Here is a 12,805-nt window from a genome sequence, read left to right as displayed (position 1 = left end):
AGCCATGACGTAGAAAATGCTATCATAGCTGTTGATGCTAATCTTTGTCATAAATAAAAAAAGGTACCGTAAGTCAACAGAAAACCACTGTTGATCCTGCTTGTGGAAGTAGAACCAGGCCACTGAAGCTGGTAGATATATTCCCAACCAGCAACTACCAATTTTTTTAGAACTATTTTCTTATTGATGCTGTATATCAAGAGTCCCATCTCTGGCTTATGGAGCCACATCAAGCTCATCTGAACTTTTTTGTGGCCTATGATAGTGGCAGGAGGGTTGATGGGTGCAACAGAAGCACATTCCATTGTAGGAATGGGCTGCAGTTTTCAATTCACCTATATCAATTTCCTCTTTGTGAAGAGTAGACTTGCATGTGCAAAGATAGAATACAAAGGACCAGGAGCAGGTCTTTGGGACTGATTTGTACACGAGACTGACCCTTCTTTATAAAAAGACATTCTCAGGCTTTTTGATATTTCTGTAGTTTTCAACAGCATAGGAAATGTTAATGACATAGCCCATGCCATTACATGTCATTAAAGAATGAAAACAAGCAGAAAAACACAGTTTGTATTTTTTTTGTTTGCCGATCATGGTGTGTAGTCTTTCAAAAGAGTTGCCATAAGACTGCTCTTTTTGGGGAAAAGTATGCAGTCTTTTCTTGTTAATCCACCTATTAAAACCATTTCACATGCAGGAGACCATTGTAGATGTACAAAAAGTGGGCACACATGTATTATTAGGGAAAAAAAAGTGTTCTTTTTCCCAAAAGAGTGCACCCTTTTTGCAAATAGTGTGTACTCTTAAAAGAGCGCACACTCGGCAAACTTGCTTCTTTGATAACAAAATGTCCAAATTAAAAAAATTAAAATAAACATTCCTGGAAGTGACCCAGGAAATAGCACAAAACAAAGAATTTCTGGTTATGCATCCCTATTCCATTGCCTGCTTCTTGCTCTGAGATTCACTACAGTCATCCTAAGCATGTTCAAAGCTTCCTCTTCGCTGACCTTGAGATATACAGGGGTCAGTGGTAAGGAAAAGTGCAGACCTGCAAGTTTTTTAAAATTGCTTGTGGGGGGCAGTGATAAGCATCAGAGCAAATGGTATCAGTAGAATATGCACCAGGGGTGGACACATTTTCACTTGTGTCATTTCATGTGATCATTTAAGGGAATGTTCATTTTGTTTGGGGGTCCTCCCACCCAATTACTGTCAAGGGAAACAACACAAAATGAAAATTTCTTAGACATCCTCCACCCTCGACAGGAGCAGACAATATGCCCACTTTTCCTAAAGCCCCTTCCCCCCCTCCCCCCACCCCAGAAGCCTCCTTGGGCCTACCTGAATCCCTAGTGGTCCATCGAGGATATGTTGAGGTAAAAGTTATAACTGTTCACTCCTGTCCATGATTAGGACAACATCCAATATAGTGGCTACAACCTTTCACATGACTGCAGTGAAAGATCACAGATGCCATATTGGATGCAGCAGTGGCCATGGGCAAGAGCAAATGGGCAACATGCCTGCCCCAGTGGACCTTTGATGGACCACTAAGGATTCAGAGAGGCTTGGAGGGGTTCTGCGGAGTTGGAAGGGGACAGGTCAGAAGGGATCATGGAAGGGGGACATGGATCAATGGGAAAAGCTGTGGATCATGGGGGAGGATCATAGGTTTACCAAACCTGTCATTGGCAGACAAAGCTCTGACCATTTTCAATTGCCATCAATGGAAATTACAGAAGAAATGTGGTCGACATTTCCTCTGTTTTTGTTAATGTGCCTATCATGCCAAATGTTGGAGAAGACCAAACCACCACGGTATCAACAATAACCTGTTTTCATGTTATAAGGGCTGACTCCTAGGGGAACCTTATGGTCCTGAGAACTGAAGAGGAACAGCCTTCTGATGATCTAAAAAAAACCCTTAAAAAGTAAATTGATGAACTGAATGATAAAAATATAAACGTAAAGGTTAAGAAGATATATATTGCAAGTAAGGGGTTCCAAATTTAGATGCTAGAGAAGAGGAAGAGTTTCTGAGCGGTGTAGCAGGATTACCAAGTTCCAAGAAAAAAAAAATAGTACTGATAATCTATATGCCATCCTTAGGAACGCTCCTCTTTACCTCCTTAATATCAGCCCTTTAGCTATCCCCCACCATTTCAAAGCACCAGCAGTGATGCATCTCTCCTCCTCAACATCCCAGAGCTGCAATTTCAAGGGGGGGAATGGACCTGGGAGGAGCATGGGTATGTCAGGTATGTCATACATAAAAACAAAAACAGACTCAGCATATAGCTATTGAAAAAACTCATATACTGTGATTTGGTTGTGCTCAGAAGTGTTATTGAAGAGACCAATGCAGTTCGAGGCAGGCTTTTATGCCAGCCATTGAGCTAGCAAAATTTAAGCACATAAATAGACACACAGGAGCTGTTGCAGAATCCAGTCTTAGCGCATATCATCCTATCATCCTACACCTAACTTTATGCGATCTACACAGAATTACCCCCTTGCTGTATAAGTACTCGTATATGTGAGTTCACACTCATTATTTTGAGAATAATACTTTTCATTTATTAACCGCCCTATTCATGACGAGGTTCACAATCTCACTCTGGTACCTGAGACAATAGAGAGTTATGTGACATGCCCAGAGTTACAGAGAGCAGGCTGGGATCAAACTCACAACCTAAGGGTGCTGAGACAGCAGTTCTAACCACTAGGTCATTCCTCCACTCTTATGGTTAGCTCTATGAGTCAGCTAGGCAGACGTGCACTTGGAAACATCATGCCTTGTTCATTTGCTCTGGAAGATCATGAATGAATGACCTGCACTGATTCATGGAGAACAAATCAGTACCTTCCAAATGCTCAAGCTTACCTCTGTTGCTGTTGTAAAAAAAAAAATAATAATAATAAATAAAGCCACCACTGAAATTTATTATCCTTCTCACTAAGAATACTGATTAACATGCACTAAAACACATTAACTTTGGGGGAGCAGGAAAACAAAACTCGACCTACCTCATCCTCATCTTCCCTTCCTGCTCATGAAACCCTTTGCCTGCAACAGTACCAGCTCAGATCTGGAAAGTGTTACGTTGGCGACATGAATTCAAAAACTTCTGCAGAAGAGAATGGGCAGACCACAAGCAAACAGGGACTCTTTTCCCTGGAGAAGAGGAGACTTAGGGGGGATATGATAGAGACTTACAAGATCATGAAGGGCATGGAGAGAGTAGAGAGGGACAGATTCTTCAAACTTTCAAATAATAAAAGAACAAGAGGGCATTCGGAAAAGTTGAAAGGGGACAGATTCAAAACAAATGCTAGGAAGTTCTTCTTTACCCAACGTGTGGTGGACACCTGGAATGCGCTTCCAGAGGGCGTAATAGGGCAGAGTACGGCAGTGGCGTACCTAGGGGGGGCGGGGGGGGCGGGCCGCCCCGGGTACCAGCCCTAAGGGGGTGTTCCCGGCCTTGCCGTTCAGTCCCCCGCCACCCCCGAAGGACCGCTCGCCCCACTGACCTTCCTGCACCACCTGTGAAGCAGCCCGCAGCAGGATCGCGAAGTCAGCGTCAGCATCCCTGCGCTGCTTCCTGCGCCGCGATCCCGCCCCTCCTCTGACGTCAGAGGAGGGGCGGGACCGTGGCGCAGGAAGCAGCGCAGGGATCGCTGACGCTGACTTCGCGATCCTGCTGCGGCTGTTCATAGGTGGTGCGGGGAGGCCAGGGGGGCGAGCGGTCCTTCGGGGTGGGTCGGGGCATCAGGCCTTCATAGAAACATAGAAACATAGAAACATAGAAACATAGAAAAATGACGGCAGATAAGGGCCACATAGCCCATCAAGTCTGCCCACACTATTTACCCACCCTCTTAGGTCTTCTGACCTCTTAAGTATAATTGTAATTATACTGTCACTCTACTGACCCGCTCATTCAAGTCCTAGTGACCCTATCCTTGGCATGACCTCGTAGGGATCCCACATGGGTATCCCATTTGTTCTTGAAGTCTGGGATGCTGCATGCCTCGACCACCTGCACTGGAAGCTTGTTCCAATGCTCGATCACTCTCTCCGTGAAGAAGTACTTCCTGACGTCTCCACGAAACTTCCCTCCCCTGAGTTTGAGCGGATGTCCTCTTGTGGTCGAGGGTCCCCTGAGAAGAAAGATATCGTCTTCCACCTCGACCCGTCCTGTGATGTACTTAAATGTCTCAATCATGTCTCCCCTCTCCCTACGCTCTTCAAGAGTGTAGAGCTGCAATTTGCTAAGTCTTTCCTCGTACGGGAGACCCTTTAGCCCCGAGACCATCCTGGTGGCCATCCGCTGAACCGACTCAATTCTGAGCACATCCTTACGGTAATGTGGCCTCCAGAATTGCACACAGTACTCCAGATGAGGTCTCACCATGGCTCTATACAATGGCATCATGACTTCAGGTTTCCTGTTGACGAAGCTTCTCTTGATACAACCTATCATCTGCCGTGCTTTAGATGAAGCCTTCTCCACTTGAGTGGCTGCTTTCATGTCAGCACTGATGATTACTCCCAAGTCTCGTTCTGCCGTAGTTCTGGTTAAAGTTTCTCCATTCAAGGTGTAAGTTTTACAAGGATTTCCGTTACCGAGATGCATGACCTTACATTTCTTGGCGTTAAAGCCCAGCTGCCATGTCAAGGACCAATTTTCTAAAGTACGCAGGTCTTGTTCCATAGCATCCTGTAGTTTATAGCCGTTTACTATATTGCATAGTTTGGCATCATCAGCGAATAAGGTTACTTTGCCTTGAAGCCCCTGAGTCAGATCCCCAATGAATATGTTGAAGAGGAGTGGGCCCAGGACCGAACCCTGTGGCACTCCGCTAGTCACCTCCGACATTTTAGAGAGGGTACCGTTAACTACCACCCTCTGAAGTCTGCCATTAAGCCAATCTTTAACCCATGCAGCTAGAGTCTCTCCTAATCCCATCGATTTCATCTTGTTCAGCAGCCTGCGGTGTGGGACACTGTCGAACGCTTTGCTGAAGTCCAGGTACACTACGTCCAAAGACTCTCCTGAGTCCAGTCTTCTTGTTACCCAGTCAAAGAAGTTGATTAGATTTGACTGGCATGACCTACCCTTGGTGAATCCATGTTGGTTGGAATCCCGGAGATTTCCCTCGTTCAGGATCGTATCTAATTTATACTTAATTAGTGTTTCCATGAGTTTACACACAATTGAGGTGAGGCTTACCGGTCTATAGTTTGCAGCCTCAGCCTTGCAGCCCTTTTTATGTAGAGGAACGACGTTGGCTGTTTTCCAGTCTAACGGAACTTTCCCCGTACTTAGTGAGAGATTGAAGAGCACTGCCAACGGCTCTGCCAGAACGTCTCTCAATTCTCTGAGCACTCTTGGGTGTAAATTGTCCGGTCCCATGGCCTTGTTTACCTTTAGCCTTGCCAGTTCGATGCCGGATGAAAGGGTATTTAAGAAAAGGTGGATCTGTGGAGGGAGATGAAAAAAAGGAAAGATACCAGACTTCCTGGGAAGGGAAGGGAAATGGAAAGGGAGGACAGAGTTGGCAGATGGATGGTTAGCATGCAGAAAGAAGGAGACCCTGGCAAGCAAGTTATCAGAAGAAAACCAGAGCCTTGGACCAACAAGATTTGAAATATAACCAGACAACAAAAGGTAGAAAAATTAATTTTATTTTCTGTTTTGTGATTATAACATGTCAGATTTGAAATGTGTATCCTGCCAGAGCTGGTGTTGGACTGCAAACGTGAGCTAGGATTTAACAGAAAGAGGAAAAGTCCTTTTTGTTTCTTTATTTTATTTACACCACAGCGCCAGTGTGGTTAGGAGAAGCCAAAGGGGGTGAAAAAGCTATAAAACCCACCAGGAGTTTTGAAAAAAAATCACCCAACTGGGCAGGAAAATCGAATTGAAAAACCAATTCAATAGGGCTGAATCGAATCAAAATTTTTTTTTCCTGTATCTGGCAGCATTAGTTTGCGCTACTGTCTTAGACTTTAGGACCTGGGATTGGGGAGAGATGGCATCCTCAGTACTTTATAATGCAAGTGAAACGAGGATTTGGTCAGACTTTTGAAGGGTCTGCAGAAAAAAAATATTGTATAGGCCGGGGACATAAGACAGCAGGAAATGGGAACTTTTCTTCCTTCTATTTTTGTGAATGGAAAGGCTGAGGATGTCAGAGAGGTCAGTTAAAATATGTGCTTTATAAGAAAATATAATAATGTGTTTTATAAAGTTTATAGCATAGCTGGCCTACCCAGTGAGGTGTTCCTAGTGGTGATGGTGGCAGCGTGTCAATGTGTTGAGAGGAAGAGGTGGTCTGGGAAATTCTGCTGAGCAAACTCCGGGCCCATTTCCACCCCCCAGTTAGTCCACTCCACTCAACTGATTCACACACTGAGTGGGTCTTTGGGTGTTGTTTTGGGATCTCTTCCAGTGGTTTATCTCCTTCTGGTCCAAGGAAGGAAACTTTGTTATCCTTAGCATTGACCTACAGAATATGTTTGTAACAGCGCTGCTTGTGTGGCATTAGGCTATGTAGTGATCGAAAGAAAAAAACAGACCTTTGCACATTTTTGCACTATATGGTGGGTGTATGAGGAGATTCACATTTCCTGCACAGCTAAGTCCATGTGAAGTTACCTTGTGCTGTATTTGACATCTAGCAAGGTCTCTGTTTGAAAGGAAAGATCTAAACTTAAAAATGAAGTGGCCAGAAGTTATGGTAAAAGCAGATAGTGTAGCTGGTTTTAAGAAAGATTTGGACAAATTCCTGGAGGAAAAGTCCATAATCTGTTATTAAGACATGGGGGAAGTGTCTGCTTGCCCTGGATCGGTAGCATGGAATGTTGCTACTCTTTGGGTTTTGACCAGGTATTAGTGTCCTGGATTGGCTACCATGAGAATGGGCTACTGGGCATGATGGACCATTGGTCTGACCCAGTTAGGCTATTCTTATGTTATGTTCTCATCTGTAGGGGCCTTTGTTTTCACTTCTTATTTTAATGTATTTTTTTTCTGGGAACTTATCAGTGTTTTTTATAATGGGAACAAAAATGGAAGAGAATTAATGTGTGTGGAATGGGGGGTAACTAATTTCTTCAGCTAAATAATTCAATCCACTTCAAACAGACATAGGAGAACTTGTGCACCATTCACACACCCTCCAACCAAAAACGTCAAAAGAAAAAAACTGTTCGACAACCTCCTAGCCATTCGAGCTGCAACACTCGACCCCCAACTCTACAACCAATTGATATCAACCACAGACTGCAAAACCTTCAAAAAGAAATAAAAACCCTTCTATTCAAAAAACACATAAAACCGAACTAACACAATCAGAACTGTCCCAAGCATCACCTGCAACTACTCCATATGTACTTCTAATGTCATGACAATTTAGACATAATTTATGTTATGTTATGTTTGGAATAATGGTTACATATATGAGGTTCAATAAAAGAAAATTTTCACTGCCTGTTTCTATTCTGACCATTTATTCCATTTCATGGTTATTGCAAAAAAAAAAAAAAAAAAAATTTTTTTACATGGGGGGGGGGGGGGGTGTCAAAAAATGATGGGCCCCGGGTGCCACATACCCTAGGTACGCCACTGGAGTACGGTACTGGGGTTCAAGAAAGGATTGGACAATTTCCTGCTGGAAAAGGGGATAGAGGGGTATAGATAGAGGATTACTGCACAGGTCCTGGACCTGTTGGGCCGCCGCGTGAGCGGACTGCTGGGCACGATGGACCTCAGGTCTGACCCAGCGGAGACATTGCTTATGTTCTTATGTTCAATGTTAATTGGCTGCGAGATCTGGCTGTCATCGCTCAGTATGTCAGTGCCAGTAACCCTGTCTCGACTGAAAGTCCTGGAGGACTGCAGTCCATAAATTTTCCAATGTCTTCCACACTTCTTTTTTCTAATGTAAAGCTTGGAACAAGCCCACATTATACTTCTGAGTTGCTAAAATGTTGTGGCAAGAGAAATGCCTTAATTTGTTAGCTGAAGTCCTTTTTAGTGGGAAACCTTTAGTGATCTGCCATGTGACAGTTCCATTCAGAGTAGGGAAAACACTGAATAGCATCTTTGGAGGCCAGATTAAAGTTATCACTCCTACTTTTCAGATTGCACATCCAAGGTCATTTTCAATAACTCCTCGTCTGTACTCTATACTCTGTCACCACTCCTTTTTAACATTTTCTTATCCCCTCTTTTCAGTCTTTGCCAATCCATTGGTCTTTCTGCATATGCTTATGCAGACGATATACAGCTTCTATAGCCACTGAACCCAGAGGATACCAATGAAACATCAAATATAAACCAGAAATTCAAACAAGTTTGAGACTGGCTAAAGGAAAACATGTTAGCCTTAAATGTTTCCAAAACTAAAACAATACTTTTCCCCTGGAAAGAAGGCATAACGTTGAGTGCTCCTATTACCCTTGACAAAATACATTTACAAACTGTCTCTACCATCAAAATCTTAGGAGTAACCTATGACCAAAAATTAATCTATAACAATCACATAAGTCGTGTCGTAAAATCATGCTTTTACAAACTATGCACGATTCGTTCAATATCAAAATTTCTTGAGCCAAAATTGCTAAACATTTTAATTCACTCTTTAATAATTTCGAGACTCGATTATTGCAACTACCCTATTCATGGGAATTTACCCCAAAAGAAAAAAGATGTCTTCAAATAATTCAGAACATGGCCATTAAACTTATCTGTAATGCCCAAAAATGTGATCATGTAACACTTCTCCTAGAAAAAACTCATTGGTTACCGGTCACATACAGAATCTCCTATAAAATAATACTGTTATCATTTAAAACTCTATCAACAAAAACACCTCAATTTATTGAAAAATTACTTATTCCATATAAGCCTTCTCATCCGCTCAGATCCACTGACCAACATCTACTTACAGTTCCATCGCTGAAGGTAATTAACACGAGACGCCAAGACATCTTTTCTATTACTGACCCTCAACTTTGGAACGCTTTACCGATACATATAAGAGAAGAATGAAACCTAGATCAATTTAAAGGCAGCCTGAAGAGTTTCCTATTCAGAGATGCCTTTAATTTATAATCAGCTATCAACAATAATATAGGTCTCCTTTTACTAAGCTGCGTTAGTGTTTTTAGTGCATTTTAATGTGCACTAAAACCCGCGCTATGCGGCTAGAACTAACACCAGCTCAAAGCTGGTGTTAAGGTCTAGTGCACGTGGTAATTTAGCATGCGCTATTCCGCGTGTTAAAGCCCTAATGCGGCTTAGTAAAAGGAGCCCATAATCTGCTTTTTACACCACACTCTCTTGCCTCCCATTAAAATCCCATCCTACTTGTTTTTACCTTTAATGTTTTCTTTCTTATAAGAAATGTATTTCTACTGCCCTCCCATCTTGTACCAGTTAGTCTCTTTATTGTTGTGTCTGTTCGTATGTTTAATTTTACTGTAAGTAGTTCAGTAATTTATAATAAGCGATTGAATCAAATTTTAATAAAACTTGAAACTTGATCAGAGGTCCTGGAATTGCACTTAGCATGTGGCGGACTTCTTTTCTTAGATATCCCCTATATCACAACATTCTGGCTTTTGTATGTTGATCTTAACTGTGCAATGGTGTGTGCGAAAAGAGAACATACAAGAAATCAGAAGCTTGTTCTCAGCTTTTATAGAGTTGTCAGACTATCCAGTGATAAGGTCCCATGTCACTGCTGGTCTCTGATTTATAGACATGAGGGGCATCATTCCATGCCAACTATTGAAAGTTCTTAAAAGGGGCCACCAGGTGGAGCTCCTTCCATTAACATATGTCAGCAGAAGTGAACTTTTAGGAGGATGAGTATAACAAAATGGTGACTTTTTTTTCCAAGGGCAACATTTAATTTAATTTACAGAGATGCCAAGTTATCTAGATCCAGGCTGGAAATTTTTGGCCAGAAGCCGTATCTATTTGTAGTGGACTGGTTTGGGTCTTATATACCGCCTTTTTTGTAGTTATGCAACCACACTGAAAGCGGTTTACATACAGGTGCTTCAAGCATTTCCCACTTTCTGTCTTGGTGAGCTCACAATCTATCTAATGTACCTAAATTGACACATGGCTGGGGTCATTTTTCAAGGTGCCGACCAATTTAGGCACCACGAACAGGCTCCGGGACTTAATGCCAGGAGTTGTACATGCCCCAGCATGTTGAATATCTGGGATTAGTCCAGCCAGCAGCTATAAGTGGCTTATCAACTGCTTACTACCATGGACTGAATATCGGATCCTTTGTGTTTTATTATTAATTTTTTTTTTTTTTTTTAATTTAGCTCATGCCTTTTCAGTAGAAGATCCAAGATCCTGCAAACTGAGATCTTGGCTGCAATTTCTGCATCAGTTCCGGAATCACACTTTCAAGCATGCAGGAATTCTGGTGCTAAGAACCAGCAGGGCTCTGATTACGCTGAGCTGCAACAGGTAAAATTTACTGAACCCGTTAAACTCAGTACAAGTGTTAGGCATGGCTCAATCAGCAATAACAGCTTCCACCCACTATAAATTGTAATGAGAACTCTATTTAGGTTGACTAATCTAAGCATATGGCCATTATAGCACATTTCAGAGCAACACTGACAGTCCAAGGCTAGTTCTCCAGCGCTGCTGACAAATCATAGATTGGATTGGATTAGACTGGAGATTTAATTACCCACCTTTCCAAATCCAAGATCAAGACAAGTTACAAACAGATACAGAAGTCCAAATTGATTAAAATCTAAGTTGTAACAGAGGCAGTAGAAGGTAAAGTGATTTGCCCAAGGTCACAAGAGAGTTAGAAGGAGAAAACTTGAATCTTGCATTCTGTGTATTCTCAGCCCACTGCTCTAACCCATTAGGCTACTCTAAATCCAAAATCTCTTCTCTTCATTCTTAATTTGGCAGTTTACTTCATTGTTTCAACAGATAAAAGCTGGATTGCTAATTACTGAGCATTTGGTAGGTCTGATTACAGACTTGGACTGTTTGCAGTCTTTCCCACTCATGAGCAGGTAAGAAGAGACATTACATTAATGATTTCTACTCCGCCATTACCTTGCGGTTCAAGGCGGATTATATAAGAGGTTATCTGGACATTTCCAGAGGTGTTATAGTAAAAAATTCATATAATGTAGAACAAAGAGTGGAAATGTCCAATAAACCTGGTGAATTCAGTCTTCATTAAAAAGTCCTTTAGTCATCCAGAAAAATCAGTGACCCGTCGTACGTGTTTCGGCTGGAATGGCCTACTTCAGGAGTCTGCTAGCATTTTCAGTCTTAAATGAAGAGGTATTTTAGAACATAAGAACATAAGAAGTTGCCTCCGCTGAGGCAGACCAGAGGTCCATCTCGCCCAGCGGTCCGCTCCCGCGGCGGCCCATCAAGCTCATTTCCTGAGCAGTGGTCCCAGACTATCCCTATGATCTACCTCTACTCCTATCTGTACCCCTCAATTCCTTTATCCTCTAGGAACCTATCTAAACCTTCTTTGAAGCCTTGTAACATGCTCCGGCCTATCACAGCCTCCGGAAGCGCGTTCCATGTATCCACCACCCTCTGGGTGAAAAAGAACTTTCTGGCATTTGTTCTAAACTTGTCCCCTTTTAATTTCTCCGAGTGCCCCCTAGTACTTGTGGTTCCCCATAATCTGAAAAATCTATCCTTGTCTTCCTTTTCTATACCCTTCAGTATCTTGAAGGTTTCTATCATGTCTCCTCTAAGTCTCCGCTTTTCCAGGGAGAACAGCCCCAGCTTTTTCAGTCTGTCAGTATATGAGAGGTTTTCCATACCCTTTATCAGTTTAGTTGCTCTTCTCTGGACTCCCTCAAGTACCGCCACATCATTATAAAAGTTCAGCCCAGTCAGGGTTCTCCAAGCCGTTCGAGCACCGCTTTCTCCTGGCAACGTCCAACCCAGGCAGAGAGCAAGTGCGGCTGCGCTAAATTATTTTTAAGATACCAAGGAACAGGGACAAGGCGAAGCATAAATTTATGGGTTATGGCAACAGCATTTAGAGATTCATATCATGAAGGGACAAGAAGTCCAGCTCCTCCTTTTCCGCAGAGTACTTGTCTTATGTTTTCTTACTTTGTGCGACTCTGTACAGCGCTGTGTGCGTCTGGTAAGAACATAAGAACATAAGAATTTGCCTCCGCTGGGTCAGACCAGAGGTCCATCCCGCCCAGGAGTCCGCACCCGCGGCAGCCCATCAGGTCCATGACCTGTCATGTTATCTTGATTTAGCCCTAGCCCCCTTGTTTTCATCTATACTCTTTCCATACTCTTATCTACCCTTATCTGTATCCCTCAATCCCCCTATCCTTCAGGAATCCATCCAATCCCTCTTTGAATCTCTGTAGTGTACTCTGCCTCACCACTTCCTCCGGGAGCGTGTTCCATGTGTCCACAACCCTCTGTGTGAAGAAGAACCTCCTGGCATTTGTTCTAAACTTCTCCCCTTCCAGTTTCTCTGAGTGCCCTCTTGTGCCTGTGGTTCCCCGTAGTTTGAAGAATCTATCCTTGTCTACCTTCTCCATGCCCTTCATGATCTTGAAAGTTTCTATCATGTCCCCCCTAAGCCTCCTCTTTTCCAGGGAGAAGAGCCCCAGCTTGTCCAGCCTGTCAGCGTATGAACAGTCCTCCATACCATTTATCATTTTCGTAGCTCTTCTCTGGAACTTCTCAAGTATCGCCATGTCTTTCTTGAGGTACGGCGACCAATATTGGACGCAGTACTCTAGATG

This window comes from Geotrypetes seraphini, chromosome 13 (assembly GCF_902459505.1).
Source record: "Geotrypetes seraphini chromosome 13, aGeoSer1.1, whole genome shotgun sequence".
NCBI classification, from domain to species: Eukaryota; Metazoa; Chordata; class Amphibia; order Gymnophiona; family Dermophiidae; genus Geotrypetes; species Geotrypetes seraphini.
This window is presented reverse-complemented; position numbering follows the sequence as displayed.